General features: G+C 42.5%; 1 long non-coding RNA gene across 1 annotated transcript; it reads left to right on the forward strand.

The window, feature by feature from the left end:
- The first annotated feature begins 10,101 nt into the window (after nucleotides 1-10,101).
- LOC132392321 (uncharacterized) lies at nucleotides 10,102-12,136 on the forward strand. The gene is made up of 3 exons (XR_009511487.1): nucleotides 10,102-10,202; nucleotides 11,356-11,489; nucleotides 12,028-12,136. It is a non-coding gene; the product is annotated as an uncharacterized LOC132392321 (long non-coding RNA).
- The last annotated feature ends 13,181 nt before the right edge of the window (nucleotides 12,137-25,317 follow it).

Below are 25,317 nucleotides of genomic sequence, written 5' to 3' on the forward strand. Positions count from 1 at the left end.
ATGCTACTTTGGTAATGAGCTAGTGTGTGCATTTAATGCTACCTTGGTAATGAGTTAGTGTGTGCATTTGATGCTACCTTGGTAATGAGCTAGTGTGTGCATTTGATGCTACCTTGGTAATGAGCTAGTGTGTGCATTTGATGCTACCTTGGTAATGAGCTAGTGTGTGCATTTAATGCTACTTTGGTGATGAGTTAGTGTGTGCATTTAATGCTACTTTGGTAATGAGTTAGTGTGTGCATTTAATGCTACCTTGGTAATGAGTTAGTGTGTGCATTTAATGCTACCTTGGTAATGAGCTAGTGTGTGCATTTAATGCTACCTTGGTAATGAGTTAGTGTGTGCATTTAATGCTACTTTGGTGATGAGTTAGTGTGTGCATTTAATGCTACTTTGGTAATGAGTTAGTGTGTGCATTTAATGCTACCTTGGTAATGAGTTAGTGTGTGCATTTGATGCTACCTTGGTAATGAGCTAGTGTGTGCATTTGATGCTACCTTGGTAATGAGCTAGTGTGTGCATTTGATGCTACCTTGGTAATGAGCTAGTGTGTGCATTTAATGCTACTTTGGTAATGAGCTAGTGTGTGCATTTAATGCTACCTTGGTAATGAGCTAGTGTGTGCATTTAATGCTACTTTGGTAATGAGCTAGTGTGTGCATTTGATGCTACTATGGTAATGAGCTAGTGTGTGCATTTAATGCTACTTTGGTAATGAGCTAGTGTGTGCATTTGATGCTACCTTGGTAATGAGCTAGTGTGTGCATTTGATGCTACCTTGGTAATGAGCTAGTGTGTGCATTTGATGCTACTTTGGTAATGAGCTAGTGTGTGCATTTAATGCTACTTTGGTAATGAGCTAGTGTGTGCATTTGATGCTACCTTGGTAATGAGCTAGTGTGTGCATTTGATGCTACCTTGGTAATGAGCTAGTGTGTGCATTTGATGCTACCTTGGTAATGAGCTAGTGTGTGCATTTGATGCTACCTTGGTAATGAGCTAGTGTGTGCATTTGATGCTACCTTGGTAATGAGCTAGTGTGTGCATTTGATGCTACCTTGGTAATGAGCTAGTGTGTGCATTTAATGCTACTTTGGTAATGAGCTAGTGTGTGCATTTGATGCTACCTTGGTAATGAGCTAGTGTGTGCATTTGATGCTACCTTGGTAATGAGCTAGTGTGTGCATTTAATGCTACCTTGGTAATGAGCTAGTGTGTGCATTTGATGCTACCTTGGTAATGAGCTAGTGTGTGCATTTAATGCTACTTTGGTAATGAGCTAGTGTGTGCATTTGATGCTACCTTGGTAATGAGCTAGTGTGTGCATTTGATGCTACCTTGGTAATGAGCTAGTGTGTGCATTTGATGCTACTTTGGTGATGAGTTAGTGTGTGCATTTAATGCTACTTTGGTAATGAGTTAGTGTGTGCATTTAATGCTACCTTGGTAATGAGTTAGTGTGTGCATTTAATGCTACCTTGGTAATGAGCTAGTGTGTGCATTTAATGCTACCTTGGTAATGAGTTAGTGTGTGCATTTGATGCTACTTTGGTAATGAGCTAGTGTGTGCATTTGATGCTACTTTGGTAATGAGCTAGTGTGTGCATTTAATGCTACCTTGGTAATGAGCTAGTGTGTGCATTTAATGCTACTTTGGTAATGAGCTAGTGTGTGCATTTAATGCTACTTTGGTAATGAGCTAGTGTGTGCATTTGATGCTACTTTGGTAATGAGCTAGTGTGTGCATTTAATGCTACTTTGGTAATGAGCTAGTGTGTGCATTTAATGCTACTTTGGTAATGAGCTAGTGTGTGCATTTAATGCTACCTTGGTAATGAGCTAGTGTGTGCATTTAATGCTACTTTGGTAATGAGCTAGTGTGTGCATTTGATGCTACTTTGGTAATGAGCTAGTGTGTGCATTTAATGCTACCTTGGTAATGAGCTAGTGTGTGCATTTAATGCTACCTTGGTAATGAGCTAGTGTGTGCATTTAATGCTACTTTGGTAATGAGCTAGTGTGTGCATTTAATGCTACTTTGGTAATGAGCTAGTGTGTGCATTTGATGCTACTTTGGTAATGAGCTAGTGTGTGCATTTGATGCTACCTTGGTAATGAGCTAGTGTGTGCATTTGATGCTACTTTGGTAATGAGCTAGTGTGTGCATTTAATGCTACTTTGGTAATGAGTTAGTGTGTGCATTTGATGCTACTTTGGTAATGAGTTAGTGTGTGCATTTGATGCCCATAAAGCAGCGAATACTCGAAACAGTCGGTATCTGCATTGAATGAAACAGTTAATGCTTCAGCTCGATAACCTTTCATCATAATCAGGAACGACTTGCCTTTCTCTCTACTGATGCTTTTGACTACTGAGTATTCAAATAATCTGCGAATGGATTTGAGAAAGTGTTTTCTGTAGTTCCACCCAAAAGGCTAGTTTGCAAAACTGAGAATTAAAAGCCCATAGTAGCATGCATTGGGAGAAAGTGGTAAGTGTTAGGTTTTCAGACTGAAAGGTGGTAGTGGAGTTCTAGAACAGTGTATCGCTGATAATATTAACATCTTTGACATAAGTTTGCAGCTTAATGTGTCCAAATATGTGACTAATCAAGAACCTGCCTATCTCTGTCTTAAATACACCCAATGACTTGGCCTCCACAGCTGCTTGTGGCAACAAATTCCACAGATATACCACCCTCTGACTAAAGTAATTTCTCAACATCTCAGTTCTAAATGGGCGTCCTTCAATCCTGAAGTCGTGCCCTCTTGTCCTAGAATTCCCTACCATGGGAAATAGCTTTGCCATATCTAATCTTTCAGGCCTTTTAATATTTGGAATGTTTCTAGGAATGTTTCTCAACCTTAAGCTCTCTTATCAACTCTGAATCATTGCACAACACCCAATCCAGCACAGCTGATCCCCTAGTAGTCTCAACAAGTTGTTCTGAAAACTCTCTCTCTTGAGGTCCAGTACTGACCTGGTTTTCCCAATCCACTTTCATATTAAAATCCCCAATGATTATCATAACATTGACCTTCTGACACACCTTTTCTATCTCCTGCAGTAATTTGTAATCCACATCCCGGCTGCTGTTTGAAGGTCTGTATACAACTGCCGTTAGTGTCCTTTGCCTACCAATCCCTCTGCCTACTAACCTATCTTTCCGATACACCGTATATCCTTGGACGTTCAGCTTCCAATAGCAGCCGTCCTTTAGTCAAGTTTCAGAGATGGCCACAACATCATACTTGCCAATCTGTCGCTGAATTTCACTTACAGTCCAATATTTGTCGCTTTCTGTTTTAACTGCCACATTTCTATTGCCCTGTAACTCATGCCACTGACTGTGATTATGCCTCATCTCCTGCCTGTTCTTTCTATAATCTCTGTTGCAAGCTAACTTTGATTTATTTCTGTTTTTCCCTTCCTCAACCCTATCACTCCGATTCCCATCTCCCTGCCAAATTAGTTTAAACCCTCCCTAACAGCTCTATTAAATGTGCCAGCTAGTCTATTGGACCCCTTTGGGTTCAGGTGTAACCTGTCCTTTTTGTGCAGATTGTACCTCCCCCCAGAAGAGGCCCCAATGATCCAGGAACCCAAAGCCCTGCCCCCTACATCAGTCTCTCAGCCATGCATTAATATGCCTGATCATGCTATTCTTGCGCTTGTTAGCATGTGACACAGGCAGCCATCCTAAGGCTACATCCACACTACGCTGAATAAATCCGTAACCAAAGCTTTTTCTCTTCATTTTTACCCTCCGTCCACACTAAAACGACGTTTTCATTCTCCGAAACTGGAGCTTTTCAGAAACGCTTTCCAGGGTGGGTATTTTTGAAAACGCTGCTCAGGCAGATCAGTGTGGACGGGGTAACTGGAGACTTTTGAAAACGCTGTAAGACGGCAGCGCGCTATTTCATTGTTTTCTTGAACGCAACCTAACAATTTCAGAACAGACGCCAACGAGACTGAAGCCAGAAGAGTTAGAAATGTACTCAACAAATACTTTGACCCATAACTTACTGAATAAATAAGTATACTGTACTCACTTTGCCCTCTTTTCTGTCCTTGCTTGTATGAAGGTGGTTTACCTATTTATGCAATTACTTCTCTGACAATCGATGTGTAACAGCCTAATGTAACATTGTATGGAAATACAAGATAACACTGATGCAGACATGTTTTATACATTTAACAAGGGGCTTTATTAATGCAACAGACTTCATCAGTTTTTCAATGTTCATTGTCAGCCGGGTCAATCTGTCCGTGAACTCCCTGTCGGTTGCTGCCGTATGCTCCAGTATTTGTTTTTTTTAGTTTTAAGTTCTCTTGCGCGAGAGTCAACTGCTGTTCATCGTTTTAAGTTTTTCTAGTCTGTAACTGCACAAACGCGCACTTTTGCGGCGAGATTCGACACCAAACATGTCGCTTGTTTTCGGTAGATGTGTCCTGCGCATGCGCAGGAGGAGGAGATTCACTGAAATCTCCGTTTCAGTGTGGATAGAGATATTTTCAAAAATGCATAGTGTGGACGCCTATCATTCTTACGCGAAACCGGCATTTTCAAAATTATCCGGTCTAGTGTGAATGTAGCCTTAGATTACTACCCTAGAGGCCCTGCTTTTCAGCTTCCTACCCAACTCCCTGAATTCTTTCTTCAGGACCCCCTTCCCTTTTTCTACCTATGTCATTGGTACCAACGTGTACCAAGAATTCTGGCTGTTCACCCTCTCCCTTCAGAATACTTTGCACCTGATCTAAGATATCCTGTACCCTGGCACCTGGGAGGCAACACACCGTGTGGGTTTCTCTATCAGACTGACAGAACCTCCTGTCTGTTCCTCTCACTATGGAATCCCCTATGACTACTGCATTCCTCATCTTCTTCTCTCCCTTCTGCACCACGGAACCAGGGTCAGTGCCAGAGACCCAATCGCCATGGTCGTACTCTGTCAGGTAAACCCCACCCCTCCCAAACAGCATCCAAAACGAGATAACGATTACTGAGGGGGATGGCCACAGGGGTGCTCTCTACTCTCTGAGCTCTTCCCATCCCTTCCCTGACAGTCACCCACTTATCTAACTCCCTGTTGCTCCTATCTATCTCCTGTTCACTCACCCTAATAAGCTGTGGGTCATCGAACCGCAACTCCAGATTCCCTACCACAGTCTCTCAGGAGCTGCATCTCGATGCACCTGGTGCAGACGTGGTCATCTGGGAGACTGGAAGATTCCCAGGATTCCCACATCCGACACCCGGAACAAAACACTGACTCTACAGACATGCTCTCCATTCCTCAAAAAAAAATGGAAAGCAAAACCAAAAACATAGTCCACCTATCCACTTACCTCATGAATCCCACTTTCACAGAAGCCTAAATGAGCCAAAGCCTGTGGCTTCTCCTCTCGCCACTGGCCTACTCCCAACAATGGCCGCCCCGCTTATCCCTTCTGTACTTTGATTTAGTTCATCAAGCTCAGACGTTGCCGCTGATAGGCCCCGCACAATGGACTAATACCCACGAAACTCTCGTTTTAAATAACCGCCTCTGACCTGTGAGAAGCACTCCTTTGTCGATCTCATTTGCCGCAGCTGACAGGCCCCCCACTGCATGTGGAAACAATAACTCAGAAAGGATGAAGTGTAATTTCAATGGAAGCTATTTTTCTTCTTCAGCAGAAGGAAGAACAAATCTACAACCTGGCAGAGCATAGTTGTTATTGCAGACAGCATCTCAGCCAGAATCTGTATCAACACTCGGTCTCTTTAATCTTGTCCAGCTCTTATCAGCAAGATGACAATGAAAAATCAGCAAAGTTTCGTCAGTCACCTTTGATAATATCGAATTATAAAAATATCTGCTTGTCCTGTTTGAATCCTTTGCCACCACAGAGTAGCCCATGATGTGCCTTAGTTGTACTGGATTGAGGACTTTGTAAGAAATGGCAGGACACTAACTGGCTGTGTTGCTTTTGGTAAGGTCACTCTTGGAAGTTTGCAATCTGTCATCAGCTCCAGAACTCAAACTACAGAGGAAGGCTAAAGCTGATACAACGAAAGTCAAACAAGCAAAGTCAACGAAAGACTAAAGCGACACTGCATCTCCCCTGACCTTTGTCACAAATGCTCTGACTGAGTAAGCTGGTAGCTGTAAAGATCTAGCAGAGCCTTAGCTGATCTTTGTAGGTGAGCGAAGAAGCAGAGGATGTTCCAACCTGTACTGAGTGAGTGAACGTGTAGTAAGTTTTGGATTGCTTGCACATTGGACACATCACTGCTCCACTACAAAGCACAATCAACCATCTTTATTGTAGCTCCTTTCAGGGTCTTGGATGTACAGTACATAATGATGTCAAATGTCCGGATCATTGTATATCAAGCAGTAGCATCTCAGGCCAACTAGACTTGCTGTGTAGTCTAGAAGACATTTTGCCACTCTTCCGAGAGGCTTCTTCAGTTCTGATCCACAGGCTGTAAACTCTGAGAAGTGTTTAAAGGTATAGCAATCACATGAGAGCTGTTAAGAGTCACTGAGGTAATGAGAGGGTCATTTGTCTTACCTTTGCATAAATGGAGGTGTGAAGTGTTGTGGAGACTCTGGGGTAGAGGTGTTAGGAATGCATTGTAAGTAGCTGGTAGGTGGTGTCATACCCCACCCTCTGTTCAGGGATGGGTTTTCCAGTTTGACAAAGATGGCTTCTTTACCCTTTTTTCAAACCACCTGTCCTCCCAGTCCAAACTGTGCACGTTGTTATCAGTGCATGATAATGGTGTCTTGCAACACACGCTGTCTATGCCGCAAACCCTAAGATCTCTGAGCATTTGAAATTCAAACACAGTCCATGCCCTATAATATCCTTAACATAAAGTGTTGCAGTGTCATATTTTCCATAACATTCTACTTCATTTAGATCATTTAGACTGAGAGAAGCACCAAAATATATTCAGTGGCCACTCTTTTAGGTACACAGTACGTCTGCTCGTTACTGCAAATCTCTAATCAGCCAATCATGGGGCAGCACCTCAACGCATAAAAGCATGCATGGTCGAGAGGTTCAGTTGCTGTTCAGACCAAACATCAGAATGGGAAGGAAATATAATCTAAGTGACTCTAACCGTTGGTGCCAGATGGGATGGTCTCTGATGGTTTCTGACTGCTGATCTCCTGGGATTTTCACACACAACAGTCTCTAAAATTTACAGAGAATGGTGCGAAAACAGATAATAAACAACTAGTGAGTGGCAGTTCTGTGGTTAAAAATGCCTTGTTAATGAGAAAGGTCTCCGGAGAATGGCCAGAGTTGATAGGAAAGTGGCAGTAGCTCAAATAGCCACGCGTTACAACAGTGGTGCTCAGACGAGCATTTCTGAAAGCGCAACATGTCGAAGCTTGAAGTGGATGGGCGACAGCAGCAGAAGACCACACCGGGTTCTACTCCTGTACCTAACAAAGTGGCCAGTGAGTGCACGTCCACGAGCTTGTCAGGGTTATCTGTTATTGTATTACACAGTGCAGTGGTTTATTGGACAGGTGAAGTGCTGCAGATGCTTTTGCAAGTGACCTGCCTACCTGTTATAGAAGCAAGAATTTAAAAACAGAATGCTCATCATCTGCATAGTTACTTCAATCTTGCTTTCAGTACAGCAATAAAAAAATCAAAGTTCAAAGTACATTTATTATCAAAGTAGGTATACATTATACAATCTTGAGATTCATCTCCTTACCAGCCACAAAACAAAGAAACCCAATAGGACCCACTAGAAAAGACCATCAAATACCCAGTGTGCAACAAAAACAAACAAATTGTGCAAACAATCAAAAAATAAGCAAGTAACATTTAGAACTAAAATTCTGCAAGTTCACAGCCATAAAGCCAGTCGATACTGCAATCGGTGCAGGAGTCCGTTAGTTACAGGCCACAGCCTCAGTTCAGTGCAGAGATGAGTAAACCTCGCCAAGGAGTGAAATGAACACTGGCCTGTCCCTCGCTTCTAGCCCCAACCTTTTTAATTTGACTCAGCGCTTAAATTGGCCAAATATCAGTTTGTTCCTCACTCTTGGACCCGGGCCACACCACCTTGATTCAGCTTGTACCCAACCTCTCCAATCTGGCTCAGCACTTAAACAACCAAGTATCAGTTTGTTCTTCACTCATGGATCCAGGCTCTATTGCTTCAAAATGCTTTCAGGCCCAGGCCCCACCACCTCAATTCGGCCTGACCTTGACCTCTCAAATCCGTCCCGGCACTTAAATTGGTCAAATATTGTCTTGTTCCTCACTCTTGGGCCCGGGCCTGCCTTGACTTGGCCCAGACACTCCATGCCACAATCTGTAATTTCTCTAAATCTTTTATGCCTAGGAAATAAAGTTAAAATATTTCTTGTTTTTTTCTGAAATATATTTTATTGAATTAGCTTCTTGAGGAAGCTGCAGTTCTCAGTGTCTACTTAGCTCTCTGTACTATTAGATTAACAATAATAAACTCTTTTGATTCAAACAAAGATGTCTCGGAGTGTAGAATTGTATCAAAGCACAAGAGGCTGGTTGTATTGATTTTAGCTTAGAAACTGCATAGTGGAACCAACTGCAGAGTTGCTTTATTGTTGCTGCAAAAAGTGTTCCTAAAATTGTCCAGAATCACAGAAAATTATTTTTCAGAATTCATTTTTGATCTTAGAGTGCTTATTATTTTGGACACACTTTTGTGCATCCAAGCGTATAGTGAAGCTCCACAGACAGCTTACTTCTGTGTTTTTTTTAAGCAGAATCTGGTAATCTTATTAAATTTATATACATACAATATATGCATTTTTCTGTACTGTTGAGATGCCAGATTCTTCACTACATTTACTCTATATCTAAAAATCATTTAGACCGGCAGAAAAGATACAGGATTAAACTGAAAAGCATGTTTCTATCATCTGAAAGTTTTGAATAGCTGGTGTGACGGTGTGAATATTTTTAACCTTCCCTGTCACAATTACTTATCTCTAAAAGCTTGCTGTGCAGCATAAGGCAAAAATAAATTGGTTCAGTAAGATGTGCTCATGTTTACAGAATAACATCTGAATGTAAGATTAAAGCTTCTGCTCACTATATTTCAACTGAGCTGCAAGATGCAGTCCAAAGTATCAGAACCAGGATTGGCTTCATTGTCACTGTCCGATGTGATGTGAAATTCATTGTTTGCTGGAAGCAGTACATAGTAAAGACATACAATTACTATAATTATAAAATGTATAGAGAACAAGGAATAATAGGGTAGTGTTCAGAAATCTTTGCGTGCGAGTCTTCCTGTTCTTCTTCCTGGCTGGTAGTAACCATCAGATGTATGTCCCAAGTGGTGAGAACGATGCTGTCTTCTTCAAGCATTACTTTTTCAAGACATCCTTGATGGAGGGGAATGATGGAGCTGTCTGAGTTTACAACTCTCTTGCATCTTTCAATCCTGTGCATTGGAACTTCCATATCCGGCTGTAGCTCTCCACCATACAATTATAGACATTTGGTGACATACCATATCTCCTCAAACTCCTAACAAAGTAGAGGCGATGGAATAACTCTAAGGTTCCAGTGCCCAAATGTTCCAGCAATTTCTCATATTTTTTGAAGATATAGGAAGTCTCTGGATCTTTGAGTCCCAATGCAATTCCATCGATACCATACCATCGATAACTTTCCTGTCTCACATTCCAGTTAACTCACCCACCACTCGCTACACACAGGCAAGATCTACAGTGGCCCATTAATCTCCTTATGACCATATCTTTGGAACATGGGAGGAAACTGGAATATCCGGGGGAAACCAACACAGTTGCAGGAAGAGCATGCAAACTCCACACAGACAGCTTTCAGAGTAGAATTGACCCCAGATCATGGGACCTACGCAACACTACCTGCTACTCCACTGCCTCATTTGAAGGTATTGAAGTGTAATACAGTTTTCTTCCCTTGTGACTGGTGAGAGCAAATATTATATGTACCTTATTCTGTTCTGGTTTATCAGTCATTGGCTGCTCATGATAGAGAGAGTGAGAAGTGTTACACTTAATCATTCACCTCCTCCCTCACCTTCATTCAGGGCCCCAAACAGTCCATTCAGCTGAGGCAAAACTTCATCCGGGAATCTGTCAGGGTCATCTACTGTATCCAGTGTTCCAGAAGCAGCCTCCTCAACACTGGTGAAGACCAACGTAAGTTAGAAGTTGAGCACCTTTGCTCCATCTGCATCAAGCAGGAATTCTTGGTGGAGAACTCTCAATTCTTATCCCCGCTCCCATTCTGACATGTCGGCTCAAGATCTCCACTACAGCCAACCTCAGGTTGGATGAGCAACGCCTCCTATTTTGACTGGATAGCCTCCATCCTGTTGGCATGAACATTGATTTCTAAAATTTCCAGTAATTTTACCATTCCCTTTCCCTCTTCTTCCATTCCGGACTCTGGCTTCCCTCTTACCTCTTCACTTCGCCTTCCCCTGATGCCTCTCCTCCTTCCCCTTATCCATGGTCTACTCTCTCCTATTGGATTCTTTCTTCTTCAGTCCTTTATCTTTTCCACCTATCACCTTCCAGCTTCTCATTTCATTCCCCTCCCCCACCCACCTATCTTGTTTATAGTCTTTCCCATCTCCCACCTTATTCTGGCTTCTTCCACCTTCCTTTTCAGTCCTGATGTAGAGACTCAGATTGAAATGCCGACTATTTATTAATTTCAATATATGCTGCTTAATCTACTCAGTTTCTCCAGCATGTTGTATGTATTACTCTAGATTTCCAGCATCTACAGAATCTCTTGTGTTTATAAGAGTGTAAATTTTTTCTCTCTACAAGTTCAATCTATCCAGTCTTCTGACCAGTTTACTTGCTCTGAAAGCTACTTTCTTGCTCCCCTCTCCCCTCTCTTTCTGCTTTGAAACTAAGTCTCTCTCTCTCTTTCTACCTATCTGCCCAATTCTACTCAATCACTCTTGAAGACCCACCTCCAACAATCTGCTTTCTTTACCTGTCATACCATCTTCTCTGGCACTCTTGCTTTCTCTTACATTCTCTCCATTCCTCTCAAAGACCAAGTGTTTTCCTTTTGGCCTTTGCAGAAATATTAGTACTATATCAGTATTTGACATGGCATTTAAAAGGGCAATTAGCTCACAATATTTTGAAAGTAATTTTAATAATTCAACTATATTGTGGTAAAGATATTGACTATACATAGATTGTATTGTTGTAATACTATAATGAATATGGGAATTACAAAATACATTTTGGTAATTTTCATTACTGAACTTAATTGTTCTGTATTTCCCTTTCATTTTATTATGTTTCAAAACGTGTTCCATCACTGCAGCTGGATTACAGAAGGTTTGGAATCATTGCTTAAGGGCACGAAAGGTCTCGGAAACAAGTTGAGCTGACAAAATGACACACAGGCATTGAACGCTGAACTTTACCAATTAATCTCTACACATAGAAATCGACAAGGTAATACTTATTTCACACAAAAAATGAATTAAAAATAATACTTATTTACAACTGCAACATCATTGATTAAAAACACACTTATATATCTACACATACAAAAATGTGTAAAGGAAGGGATTCCGAGTTCAGTGAGCCGCTGAAGAGGGCTGCTTGGGCATCAGGCCCCGTGTCAATACAACTCTTTATCCACAAGTTCAACCTCCTGAAAAAAAATCTTGAACTAGCCATAAGGAAAGGACTATCAAAAGTTCTTCAGACTTCAAAAGCACACAGGGTTCTGCAGATGCTGGAAGAGCTCAGCAAGCTGGGGAACAAGCAACCAATATTTAGAGCCAAAATCTAGGGAACTTGGGGTGTTTTTTTGTGTTTCCAGTGTTGTTCAGGCTTTCTGAGAGTGACTGAGCACAAGGCAACGCTTGGAATTCCTCATTCTGAAGTGAAAAGGTGGAGAAAAGTAGTTATGGCGCCCAACAGTGACTCCTTTGCTTGCATCTTCAAAACTATTTCCATCTTTAATATCTCTATTTTTACCTTTCAGGGTTATTTCGAAGACCCTGACTTGGTTACACGCTGACTATGGTTCTTTGCGGGAATGGGACCTGCTCTCGGGGTTCCACAATCAGCCGCTATTCAGCATGCCATTGGCTTGGCCTAAGATTTCAGCTCGGATTCAGAAGCCTGGGATATCATGGAACTGGAGACAGGCGGATCAAGGGTCGGTGTCGCCACAGGAGATCCATGTGTCGTTGGGGGAGTCGGAACATCTACTGTGTGTGCCTGGGGACCTGGGATCCTTGTGATCTTCAGGCACAGAGCTTGGAAAAAGCAACGTAATGGACTTTTAACATCGTAAACCAATGAGTTGCTTGTTATTAAGTGAGAGAGAGAGAGAGGCAAAGAATGCTCAGAAGATTGATGGTATGGTTTCTCGGCAGTTTGTTTATATTCCTACAAGGACACTGCCTGCTTGCAAGTTCTTACAGACAGAGCAGTTTGATGGACAGCTGGTGTTCAGCATGCTGAAATAAATACCAGGTCAGCTGCTGGACCCAGACTCACATGGTTTTGGGACACTGGATGAGCTTTGTGTTCCCCACAGAAAGGTGGGTTTTGGAGGACTGATTCGGGGAAATCGATCAGTGGCTCTCGCAGTGTGCAAAGGTGTGACCAGTGGGGAATTATTTGTGTGTCCACCCTTGCCTGGGTGATAATTCCACCACGGAAGAATGGTCGTCTTTGTTTTGTGGTCACAGTTGGTGACTTTAAAGGAAGAGAAGAGAGGAGAGATAGGTTTGGAACAGATGAAACCTAGTGACAAAGAGGTCACTGTTTGGGTTTTCTCTCTCTAAGTGGCCCATAAGGGTGAGTTTGAGTTACATTCGAATACAAAGGTGTGACTGTCACGTAGTTAATCCACAGGAGTGGGTTCTGTGGTGAGGGGGAAACCTTGGTGATTACCACTTGTGTGTTACCCTTGTCTGGGTGTGGTAGTGCACCGAAGAAAGGCACCTCTGTGGCAAATCACTGTAGGAGTTATTTTGTATATCGTGGAACTGGATAAGTGGCTATCACGTTGTGTGATTGGGGTAACCTTGTGTGAAAACTACCTGTGTGTGATAATCCTTGCCTGGGTTGGTAGTTTTACCACCTGAAGATGGTATGTCAGTGATAAGCTACTGTTGGTGATAATCTGTTTGAGTGTCCTGTGGCCAACGCTTTGGGATGACCTGTAGCTGAGTTCGGGTGTGGTACCACTTGTGTTGAAAGGATATTCGTTGAAGATCTCTGTTGGTGATACTTCGTGTGTGGAGTGGAACAACTTCAGAGATAAACCTACTGTTATTTTGGAATATCAACATAATTGCCTTCTCACAACATACGCCTTTGGATTACAAATCTCTCTCTCTCTCCAACGCTACTCAACTGAACTGAACTCTCTTCATCATTGCAAGACTATATCCATTTGCCCCTAGGTTTGGAAGAGCCCGGTTTTGTTCCTATTTCCACACTTATGTACATATATATCATTGCTAACCTGCTTGATATATCTTCATTTATAGTACTGTATTGCGTAGTTACTAATCAACACCATGATTTTATAGCAATACCAGATTCCAATGTGTTTGCCATTTCTGCTGGTTCTTTAACCTGTCACGGGGTACGTGACACCGTAGGAGAGAGAGAGAGCCTGCAGCATGTCAAATTATTGGGTGAACAATGTAGTCTTTGGGGTAACTGCAAGTCTGTGTCTGCTTTGCTCATGTTTGAGTGCTGGTAGCGGGTGCGCTTTATTTTTGCCGGTGGGGGGAGGGGTGGTCATTGCTCACTGCCGCTTACGCATGGGAGGGGGGAGCTGGGGGGACTTTGGAGTTCTAACATTTAACTGCTGTTCATTCTTGGGGTACTTTGTTTCCATGGATGGTTGCACAGAAAAAGCATTTCAGGATGTATATTGTATACATTTCTCTGACATTAAATTGTACCTTTGAAATTCTGTTTATTCGTGTCCAATCACTTTAAATTGAATTAACTTTATTACTTACAGCCTTCATATACATGAGGAGTAAAAATCTTTATGTTATGTCTCCGTCTAAATGTGTCATGTGCAGTTATAGTAATTTATAATAAATTTTATGTACAACAGGATGGTCAATATAACATAGAAATACAGTTGAGTCAGCATGAGTTAATCAGTCTGATGGCCTGGTGGAGGAAGCTGTCCCGAAGCCTGTCGGTCCTGGCTTTTATGCTGCGGTACAGTTTCCCAGATGTTAGCAGCTGGAACAGTTTGTGGTTGGGGTGACTCGGGTCCCCAATGATCCTTTGGGCCCATTTTATGCACCTGTCTCTGTAAATGTCCTGAATAGTGGGAGTTCACACCTACAGATGCTTAAAGGAATCCCTTCTTTAATCATGTCCATTTTTAACTAAACAGCTGAAGGCAACCTTGATTAAAAAGTTTTTGCTTTTGCTTTGTAAGTCTAATGGAGTCTGACTGTGCTGGCACTCTCATCCAGGGTGTTCACGAGTCTTTGTAGTCTGCAGTATTTCAGTCACAGCGCTCAACAGGCGTGTAAAATATTTCTTCATCAAGCAAAGGATTCAAGTCTGAATGGTGCCCAGGCCTTAACACACAGCACTCTCGCTACCAGTGTTGGATGAAAAAAGGCAGATGAGGAAACGAATTATTGAGTCAGCTACAGGGATTGAAAACAGAATACCATCTGCTCAGTGAAGAAGGCAGCCCCAGTAACGTTCTGGCTCCGGAGCAAATAGGATGGAAGCACGACCCACCACAATGCCTTTCATCAGGTGCATGTGTGCAGGCCCATTGTTCTAATGAACAACATGTGGACATGGGACCCACATCAGACCCTAGACTCCCTTCTCCTCGATTTGATTTTCAATCTTTTTTTTTGGTAGGCTCTAGTTGATCTGATTCTTTGGGTCTTCACTGAGAGCCTTCAGAGCTTCTGAACTTCACAGACTGGTGATGACTGTTGAATGTTGGTCTATATCAATTTGGAGAGAAGAATGAAGTCACAGCATGGGTTGTCACAGAGGCAGCGGCTATGGTTTATTAACTGTGAACTGAGTAAGCAAGGATGATTTGCTGAGTCCAACTTCAAGATCACGTGTACCTATAGCTAGTGAAGAAAAGCAATGACCCTCTGACACTGATTGGCTCCTTTAATTTACAGACATTTCTGCACATACACTGATTTACTTGCTTCAATATAGTCAAAGTCCATGCAGACTTTAAACCTGCACACCAGTGGGCAGTGGGTGCTCCTGTCCAAACCTGCTTGGATCCTGAGGAGAGCTGGTACAGGCTGAGTTTTCCACAGCTGTGACATCTCCTTTGGCAACAGTAATAGCTACAAGATATCCCATATCTCTCTACAAAGTCTCTTTTGGTTAAACTTGGTTGGTTGTTAACAAGCTCTTTAGAAAGGATAAACAATATGTTGCCTTGCTGGTCCTAGTAATGACTTGAAAATGAGTTGTGCAAGCTCAGAGTAAGCTTGCTGTCAGTGTTCACTAGCTTTTGTTGATAGTTTTTCCTCACTGGCGCTCAGTTTACCACGACCTGGATGGATTTTGAAAACTATACACAAACTACCCATGGAAACCATCCATTGGTGCTGTATTTCAAGAGCAAAGCAGAATTCAACAGAATATGAGTTGTATCAACTATCCTTTCACCTCCATAATCTCTCTGTGTTGTCATCCATTTTACTGTCAGACCCCCAGGGGACAGATGCTGATACAATATTTGGTTGAGGAGGCCATATGATGTAGCCATGCTCTTGGTGTACTGGTATCAGCTTACTTGTTAAAACTCTCATCTGCTCCTGGTCCTCGGTAGGGCCTTTAGGACCTGCTCTGAGAATTTAATGAACTGATAGTCCTGTTTTCATTAGCCGTTGGCATGTTGGCAAGCTTTGACCAGCAGGGTGCACCAGCCTAATGGCTGCATCAGCAGCTTTCTTTTACTGCTGAAGTTCGTCCGATGTCCAGCTGCTGGACTGTTGTTCCCTGGATGACTTTACAATAGATTTTATCCAGCTCGTGGCCATTATCATTCCTGAGACCCGATGTAGATTGGGGATTGCTTTATCGGGCACCCTCATTCCATCTGCTACAAAGGTGGTCAGCCATTTCAATTTGACATCCCTTTCACATTCTGACATGTTACACTCAGGTTGAAGGAGCAATACTTTGTACTCTGTCTGGGTAGTCTCTAATTGATGGCATGAACATCGATTTCTCTAACTTTCAGTAATTTCTCAACCCTTTCCCCCTCTCTCTTTCTTTCCTTTCCCATTCTGGCTCCCCACTTACCTCTTCTCTTCTCCTCTCCTGTCCGTCACCTCCCTCAGGTGCCCCTCCTCCTTCCCTTTCTCTCATAGTCCACATTGCATCTTCACCACTTCTGACTTTCACCCCCTGGCTTCATACTTCATCCCCCTCTCCCACCCACCTGCCTTCCCCTCACCTGGTTTCACCTGTCACACAGTCCTTCTCCCTACCCCCACCTCTCAGTTTGGCTTCTTCCCCCTTCTTTTCCAGTTCTGATGGAGAGTTCCTGCCTAAAATGTCAACAGTCTATTCCCTTCCACGGATGCTGCCTGACTTGCTGAGTTCTTCCAGCATTTTGCATGGATTACTCATGTAACGCTTACGTGGTCGGCTGGTGTATGTCTAAGGGAAGATTCGTCCACCCACCAAACCGCGCCTCCTGTATATGTGGATACAATTCTCATTATCAGTAATTATAACCCAAATAAGCTGCAAGAGAAAGCATTCTCTCAGCAGTTAGCATAACAAAGAAGCATTTTTACTTTGAACAAACAAATGTAACACTTACCCAACAGGCTGGTATATGTCTAGGGGAAACGGAGATCCAGCCACTCACCAACCCACCTCCCGTACACACAGGTGCTGTGAGAATCGAGTTTATGCCTCGCGCCCGCCCACTGTATCAAACCCACAACAAATACCGTTATGAAATACACTTTAACGAGTTTACTAAAATGAAAAGAGTATTAGGCAATACAATATATATGCAAGGGAAAAAAAAACAAAAAGGTGCCAACTTATCAAAGTTCAGTCAGTTTAGTGCACATCGTTGGAGCTCAAACATCGAACCATTCGACCCCTCGTCGCTTCCCTCCGACCTCCACGTCTTCGCACCTAGGACCACTCCCGGTGGTCTTCCGAGCAGTGCAGCGCACGTCCACCTTCCTCGACGTCTTCCTCCCGCTCTCTCCCAAAAGCCCGTGAAAAACCCCTCCCCCAAGTTCCCAGCCTCACAAGACAAATAACATTCCCCATTGGTTAACAAATTAATACAATTACCATATCAACAAGTATAAAGCAAAACAACTGCGAGAGAAACACTTATCAAAAAAGCATTCCTACTCTTTACAAACCAAAAAACCCATTTTGAGTAACATACATTGTACACAAAGAAGCCATTTTGATTAACATATGCAGTAACATAAGAAACCCTTTACACTCAAAATTCCCAGCATCTGTAGAATCGCCTGCATTTACCATTCCTGGGACTTTTCCTTTATGTCCCCTCAAAGTTGGTTGAGTTCTTCACTTTCAAGTGATGAAGTATATTTATCTCTCCATGCTAAAGTGAGGCTGGTGAGGTAGTGTGGAGGGTGGCTGAGTTGCAGATTGCCACACCAAAGAACCAGTATGAACTCTAGTTTCTGGTGGACTTGTTCAGCGGTACCAGTTACTCTATTTTTCCAAACTGACAAAGGTGGCCTCAGTGTTAGTAAAGGAAATCCAATAACCACACTCATGTGATGGAACTTCTCTGGCTTTTGATGTGCCTTCTTAATGCTGAGCTCATTTGAATGATGTTAGTACCATCCTATATCTCTAGAGTAGAGATCACTCCTGTTGGGGAGAATTGTGAAGGGTTTGCTCGTTCAAAGACTGCATCACTCATGTGTTGTGCTCATTACTCATTGTCGTTGTTTTTAGAGTGTTGGGTAGAAGTTTTTCCTCCCGTTCCTGCAGGGTCTTGTTTTTGTCTGGCCTCTCTGCTACCCTTCGTGAACTGGCCTCCTCACACACCTTAATGCAGTTCAGGATATTCAGGTTCAGTGCAGGAGAGCTGCCGCATTCTCCATTATAGAACATAGAAGAGTAAAACACAGGATGAGGCCATTCAGCCGACAATGTTGTGCCAAACCAGCTAAAAAACACCCAAGCACTCATCCCTCCTACCTACACCATGTCCATATCCCTCCATCTTCCTCATATCCGTGTGCCCGTCCAAACATCTCTTAAAGGCCTCTGATGTATTTGCCTCTAACACCAAACCAGGGAGAGCATTCCAGGCATCTGTGACTCTGAGTAAAAAACTTATCCCTCACAGAGGGAGCCTACCCCTTGAACCTACCCCATCTCACCTTCAATGCATGTATTAGATATTTCATCCCTGGGAAACAGACACTATCTATCCCTCTCATGATCTTGTAAACCTCTCAGACCTTCCCTCAGCCTCTGACGTTCCAGAGAAAACAACCCAGTTTTATCCAGCCTCTCATGATGGTACTTGCCCTCTAAACCAGGCAGCATCCTGGTAAACCTCTTCTGCACCCTCTCCAAAAGCCTCAACATCCTTTCTAAAGTGGGACAACCAAGATTTTACACAATACTCCAGATGTGACCTAACCAGAGTTTTATAAGGTTGAAACATCTCCTCCTGACTTTTGAACAGTGCGTCAATTAATAAAAGCAAGCATTCCATAAGCCTTCTCAACCACCTTATTGACCTGTGTTCAGAACTTGAATCCTGAAATCTCTCTGCTCAGCAACACTGTTGAGTATCTTGCCCTTAACAGTATACTGTCTCTTTACATTTGCCCTACCAAGGTACAACACCTCACAGTTATCTGGGTTAAACTCCATCTGCCATTTCTCAGCCTATATCTGCAACTGATCTATATCGTGCCGTATTCTTTACCAGTCTTCTACACTATCCACAACTCCACCAATCTTGGTATCATCTGCAAATTTACTAACCTACAATTTCATCCAGGTCATTTATATACATCACCAACAGCAGAGGTCCCAGAACAGATCCCTGTGGAACTCCACTTCATAGGGACATCAAACCTCACTAAGACGCTGTGTACTTTGGGTGACAGCCTAAAGCTTCAGCTGTTAAAATATTTAATAATTCATAGTTTATTATTGTAATATTGATACAGTGTTTGCATGCCATTCAGAGAGACCATTCACATGTAAGTACATTGAGGTAGTACAGGAGGGAAAACAATAGCAGAATGTGGATATAGTTACAGAGAAAGTGCGGATACTGTCTGCCACATATAGAAGAGAATAATCACAGGTAGTCTTCCTCTCTGTGACAAAGTATTCTTACATCAATCTTGGCAGTGGGCATTTCTCTACATGATTTACACTGTCTTCCAGAAAGACCAGATATTGATTTATTGTCATTTATTTTTGCTTTTGTTAGTACAGGAATTGTAATTTCTAGAATGTCCTTAATGTAACAACGTGATCAATCTCTTTACCATATAATCATTGCCTGGAAATGATTCCATCATATCTTTCAATCTAACCTAAGTGCTTCCTGTAAAAGCCTCAAGCCAATGGAAACCAGAAGATAATATGCACTTTCTGTGCATCCCTAATGTTCCACAACTAATGCCGCTAGTCTGAGGAAAGCTGAACTAATAATGATAGTTTTGGCCAGAGGCTGCCTAATGGGGCTGAGATAGTCTTTGGCAATTATCCCATCATTCAGAATGAGCGCTCTAGTTCAGCGGGGGTGGGGGGGGGGGGAAGGTGGGGAGGCAGATATTGTCAGAGCTTGGGAAGGCAACTGAGAAGTGAGGAGGATGTACCCTGGCTAGTGATGCTGCATTGTAAAACCTGGGATATTTCACAGTGTTTTCATCACTATTAACCTGTCTCTTCAACACAGCCATTCAGAAGCAATCATTTCCTGCCTGGTGCTGGGACCATTTCAGACTCCTGATAGTGCTTAATCGCTGTAGCAAGGGAAAAGGAGAGAAGGAAATAACATTTGAATCCGGCTCTGGCGAAGCATCCAGCATCTTCTAGTGAACTCCAGTACTAGAATTCACCTCCCTCCCTGGCCAAATACACATCACAACAATATTCTCTGCAAGGCCATTTACAAATTAACTTTTAATTTATAACACAGAATTTAATTATGCCTTTTCGAACTTTTCCTCTGCTACCAACAATCTCTTTCTGTGACAGATTTCGGAACAGAGTGCCTGGTGTCAGGGGTGCGACTGACGTTGAACTGGCTAAATTGAACTGGATTTCACTGTTGGGAATATGGACTTGGAAAAGGACACTAATGTTGGTTGTTTGAACTACCATGAATTTGGAGGATTTTGCAGCGATAGCTTCAGTGATATCTGATTTGTGCTTTATGGAACCTGTTGTAGGCAGAAGTTTTTTGGAGAACTAGAAAATCACTGCTACCTAGAGCAGAGTTTATTGGCAGCTTTGATGTCTTGATCTTCAGCCATGCAGTTAACATTCACACACATTGAAAACGATACCAGATTTCTTTACTGATGTCCACCTTCACTGAGGTGCCTCCTGAAATATGGGGAGTTGTCCGTTTGTTTTCCATGGTCTCACCTTGAGCTTATACTGTTGGAGGGTAATCTTGCACAACAGGGACATGATATCAGAAGATGTGAGTTGATCTTCTCATATACTTTAGCAAATGAGTCAATGTTTTGGAACTTGACCTGCAATATGTGTCTGCAGGCATCAGCTACATACCACTGCTTATTGCTGAGCATGGGATGTAAGAACAGGTACTTTAGGTTGAACAGTTTTTCATTAGTCTTGTGGATTATTTCTACACTTGCGGGAAACTTGTTGGAAGTGTAAGTAACATGCTGTAATGTTTCACTGCTAATGTAATGGTTTCTCTGTAGCAGCAATGTTTGAGCTATGACTGGAGATGGTGGGGTTTTGGAATGTGGGGGCTATCCAATGAGACATGTTGTTCTTCCTTGTGAGTCTGGAGGAGAGATTTTCGTGGTCTCTTGCTGGGGAGCGATGAGGAGAGAAGATGCGAATGGAGGGAGTTGGTTGACCGCCGGATGGAGTGGACTTGGAGGTCGATGGTGGAACACTGGCTTATCAGTGAGCTCCAATGTTGCACATTAGCCTGTTTCATGAGAATGGGCCCTTTTTCATTTTTGTTTTCTTTACTAACCATATAGTCAAATTAAGAATTACAAAGCTCAATTGGTTAATCGCATATTGTGTACTGTTTGTTATTTCATGGTACTGATTTGTAACAGGGGACACATCACACAGCATCCACCCAAACAAGATTTCTTAAGTTTGGCCAGGCTGGGGGCTATCATCCTCTAGATTAAGCCCCTAGCTGAAGTGTGAGTTAATGTAGTACATCTTTGCAGAAAGAAAGAATAAAGAAACTGTTGGGGTAAAGTTGCAGCCTTGCTTGACTGAGATTGGATCATGAATTGCAGATCAGAAAGTGTAAAATGCACACCATGACTGATGTGCAGAGAGAGGGGGGGAAGGGGGGAGAAAGGGAGAGAAAGAGAGAGATGCACACCATGACTGGTGTGGAGAGAGAGAGGGAGAAAGGGCGAGGGAGTGATGTGCATCATGACTGGCGTAAAGGAGAGAGGTAGAAAGGGAGAGAGAGAGAGATAGAGAGAGAGAGAGAGATGCACACTATGACTGATGTGAAGGAGGGAGTGCGAGATGGTCGTAGATTTACAAAGTAGCACACAGAAATCTGGTGCGGCTGAGGAAGGGAACGTGACAGGACCTCTGTTGGAAGAGCCTTGTAGGAGTGTCTATGGTGTGATAAGGATTTCGTGCCACAGAGCGTTGAGAGAGGTAGCCATTTACCCCTATCCCAAATGCATGAATTGGAGCAGGAAGGAACATTAGAGGGAGAGGTGGAGGAGAGAGATGGTAAGGATCATCATAGTTCTGTTGTACCTGATGCCAACACATCGTCCTTCAGAGACAGATAGGTAGGTTTAGAGGGGAGTGTGTTGCTGAGGTACCAGTTAACAGCGGGCTTTAATCTGGAACTTGACAAAGTGAATTCAAGAAATCTAAGGTAATAGGCACTATAACACTCTCTTTCTCTCTCCCTTGCTATCTTCCAAGCTAAACTTCACCTACTCTGGGAGTCAATCTGCTGCCGGTCCAAAGGAGACATGACTCACTGGTTCATCCACCCAGACTGCAGTGACCTTATAGTTTAGTAGTTGTAATCTATAGGTAAAACTCTGAGGGCCGTGATCAGATTTTCCCTTAGATCCCCAATTAAGATTCATGGTCCCTGTTCAATTAACCACAAAACTGCAGGAATTCAGCTGGAACTCCCTGGCCTTTTCTGTCAGCTCTCCACCTGCTTTTGACATAATTTCGGCACATCACACACACAACAGTGCAGTTGCTTTGCAGGATGAACACAGCTTCACTACTCTAACTTCCTTCCTTTGGTTTTACCACTTCACTACACTTGTTCTAATTCTGGAGTTAACCGGTTCATAGTCACTTAAAGGAATGTTTTATCTCTTTTTTATAAATTGATGCAAGTCATGCAGATATTTTTGATAGGATGAACTCTGAGTGTGAAGTGAGTACTCCACAGTTCACATCTGACCAAGTTTTCATTCTTGTGGGCACAGAAACTCCCAGACTGCTAGATACTTATTATCAACATGATTCTCGAAGGACCACTGTATAAGAGTTGTTTATGTACACCTGATGTGTACTGCCTCTTGTCTCTGCAGAGCTTTGAGAGAGGTATCCGTTCATCCCTCTCCCAAAACTTCATACAGTGGAGCAGGAAGGAAGACTAGAGCGAGAGGAGGAGGAAATAGATTATGAGGATCATCATAGTCCTGTTGCACCTGATGCCAACACATCATACCTCAGATAAGGTCGGAGAGCAGAGCCTTGCAAAGGCAGCAGGTTACATTCTGGCATTGAGCAAAGTGAATCTGGTGCAAGACCTGCCGAGGGTGTGCTCCTTTTGTCGTTGAGTTGTTAAGTCGAGTCTGACTCTTCATGACATCGTGGACTCTAGGGTCCAGAGGGTTTTCATGGCAGGATACTGAAGTAGATTGCCAGGCCTTTCTTCCGCACAGATACTGCTGCTGCCCAGGTTAGGACCGGTTGGGTTTGAAATCAGGACCGTCTGCCTCAAAGTCCAGTGCTGATGCCATGACACCAGCAGCCGGCCCAGATGTGCTCCTACTTCAGGCCAGACCTGCATGATGGCTGTCATGTGGAGCACTGAGCTTCAGCATATATTTGTACTGGCAAAACGGGCATTGTGATCAACTCAGTGTGACCCTGAGTAACAGTCAGGTGCTATAAGGTTACAGAGTTTCACAGGCTCTTCAGTCCAGCTCGTCCATCCTGATCCAGCTGTTCACTTGAACTAGTCCCATTTCCCTGTGTTTGGCCCATATCATTCTAAACCTTTCCTATCCAACACCAGGGATATGCATGCTACCATGCTCCATGATCTGCTCCTGAGAAATCAATAATAGATTCTTAAGGAAAATAATGAAATGGAAGCCCATGCAAATTATGTTCTTAAAATAGCAGCCATGTTATCATTTTTACTTATGTTCAGCTACCTCCATAATCATGATTATTCTCATGGATTATGAGACTGTAGGGAGTTGCTGCAGATAATGGGTAAGTGCATTGTTAATGTAGTGTTAAGGATGCTCCCCTAGTACTTTAATGCTAACCAGGTAGTTTATTAAGGAAATTCTTAGGATTTCCTGCACCAAATCAAATCCAATCACGCTAAATTGACTGCTTCACTACTTTTCAATACAAATGGGGACATATTGGGGAGGGGTCATAAGAGTTTCACAAAAATGATTCCAGGATTGAAAGGCTTATCGTATGTAGGTGTTTGATGGCTCTGCAGTTCAGAAGAATTGGAGGGGGAAGTCTCATTGAAACCTATCAAATATTGAAAGGCCTCGATAGAATGGATGTGGAGAGGATATTTCCTGTAGTAGGGGAGCCTAGGACCAGAGGACACTGCCCAAGAATAGAGGGACGTCCATTTAGAACGGTGATGAGTAGGAATTTCTTCAGCACAAGAATGGTGTGTCTATGGAATATGTTGCTAAAGGTGGGAATGGAGACCAAGTCATTGTATATATTTAAGGCAGTGGTTGATAGATTCTTGATTAGTCAAGGCAAGAAGGGATATGGGGAGAAGAGGAAATTGGAGCTGGGAGGGAAATGAAATGGGCCAGATTCTGCTCCTATCTCTTATGCTTATATTTTTCTCATGTTTTCAGCAAAACACCCTGAATGCTAAACTCACATGATAGTGATAAGTTTAAGGCTGAAGTGATGTGATGCTGTTCAATGTGGAGAGAACAGCACATCTGAACAACCAAGGTGGAATTTAATGAATCAATTAGTTTAGCTATTTCTAACATCCTGATTTAGTAACATTTATGTGTCACCCACTTGGAAGGGGAATGCTGTATCTGGGCAACTTTTGTAAATAATTTATACCATTGATTGTAAAATATTATTGTACTGAAATATTCTATAACATAATAGTAATATAAAATCTGAGCCACAATATAATGCATAGTTTATAAAACAGAGTGTAATATTGTTGAAAATATAATTTCAAGCAATACTTGCTGCTTGGTACGGGATTTGGCAATGCTCTGACTGGAAAATAGTGTTCTAGTAACATAACATTCAACTCTCATTTGCCCCTGTGGTTCCTCAAGGTGATCAACAAAAATGCCCACAGGAGACCTATGAGCTCCAGCTTCCCTGTAGAGGAAATTTAAATATTAATTGAATGCTCAGTTCATTTTGCAGCAGAACTTCATTTTATTTCATTTTATGTCAAGTTCCATAATGTTCAAATTGTAATATTCTAAAATGTTTAACCTTATTTAGATATATTCATACAGACAGAAATATACTCTTTATTAGGATTTATCCATGAAACAATTTAACCACAATAAACCAATGTAATGCACATTGTAATGAAGGATTTCACATAAGTTAATAAACAGTGGGTGGCTGCTTCATGTTATCTCAGTCACATCTGGAAATACAGGGTTCATAATGTCATACATTACAATATGTAATCATAATAAACTCTTCTATCACCTTACTCTCTTGCTGCGCGCGCACACACACACACACACACACACATGCACGCACACACACACACACACACACACACACACACACACACATGCACGCACACACACACACACAC

This window comes from Hypanus sabinus, chromosome 4 (genome assembly GCF_030144855.1).
Source record: "Hypanus sabinus isolate sHypSab1 chromosome 4, sHypSab1.hap1, whole genome shotgun sequence".
Lineage (NCBI taxonomy): Eukaryota > Metazoa > Chordata > Chondrichthyes > Myliobatiformes > Dasyatidae > Hypanus > Hypanus sabinus.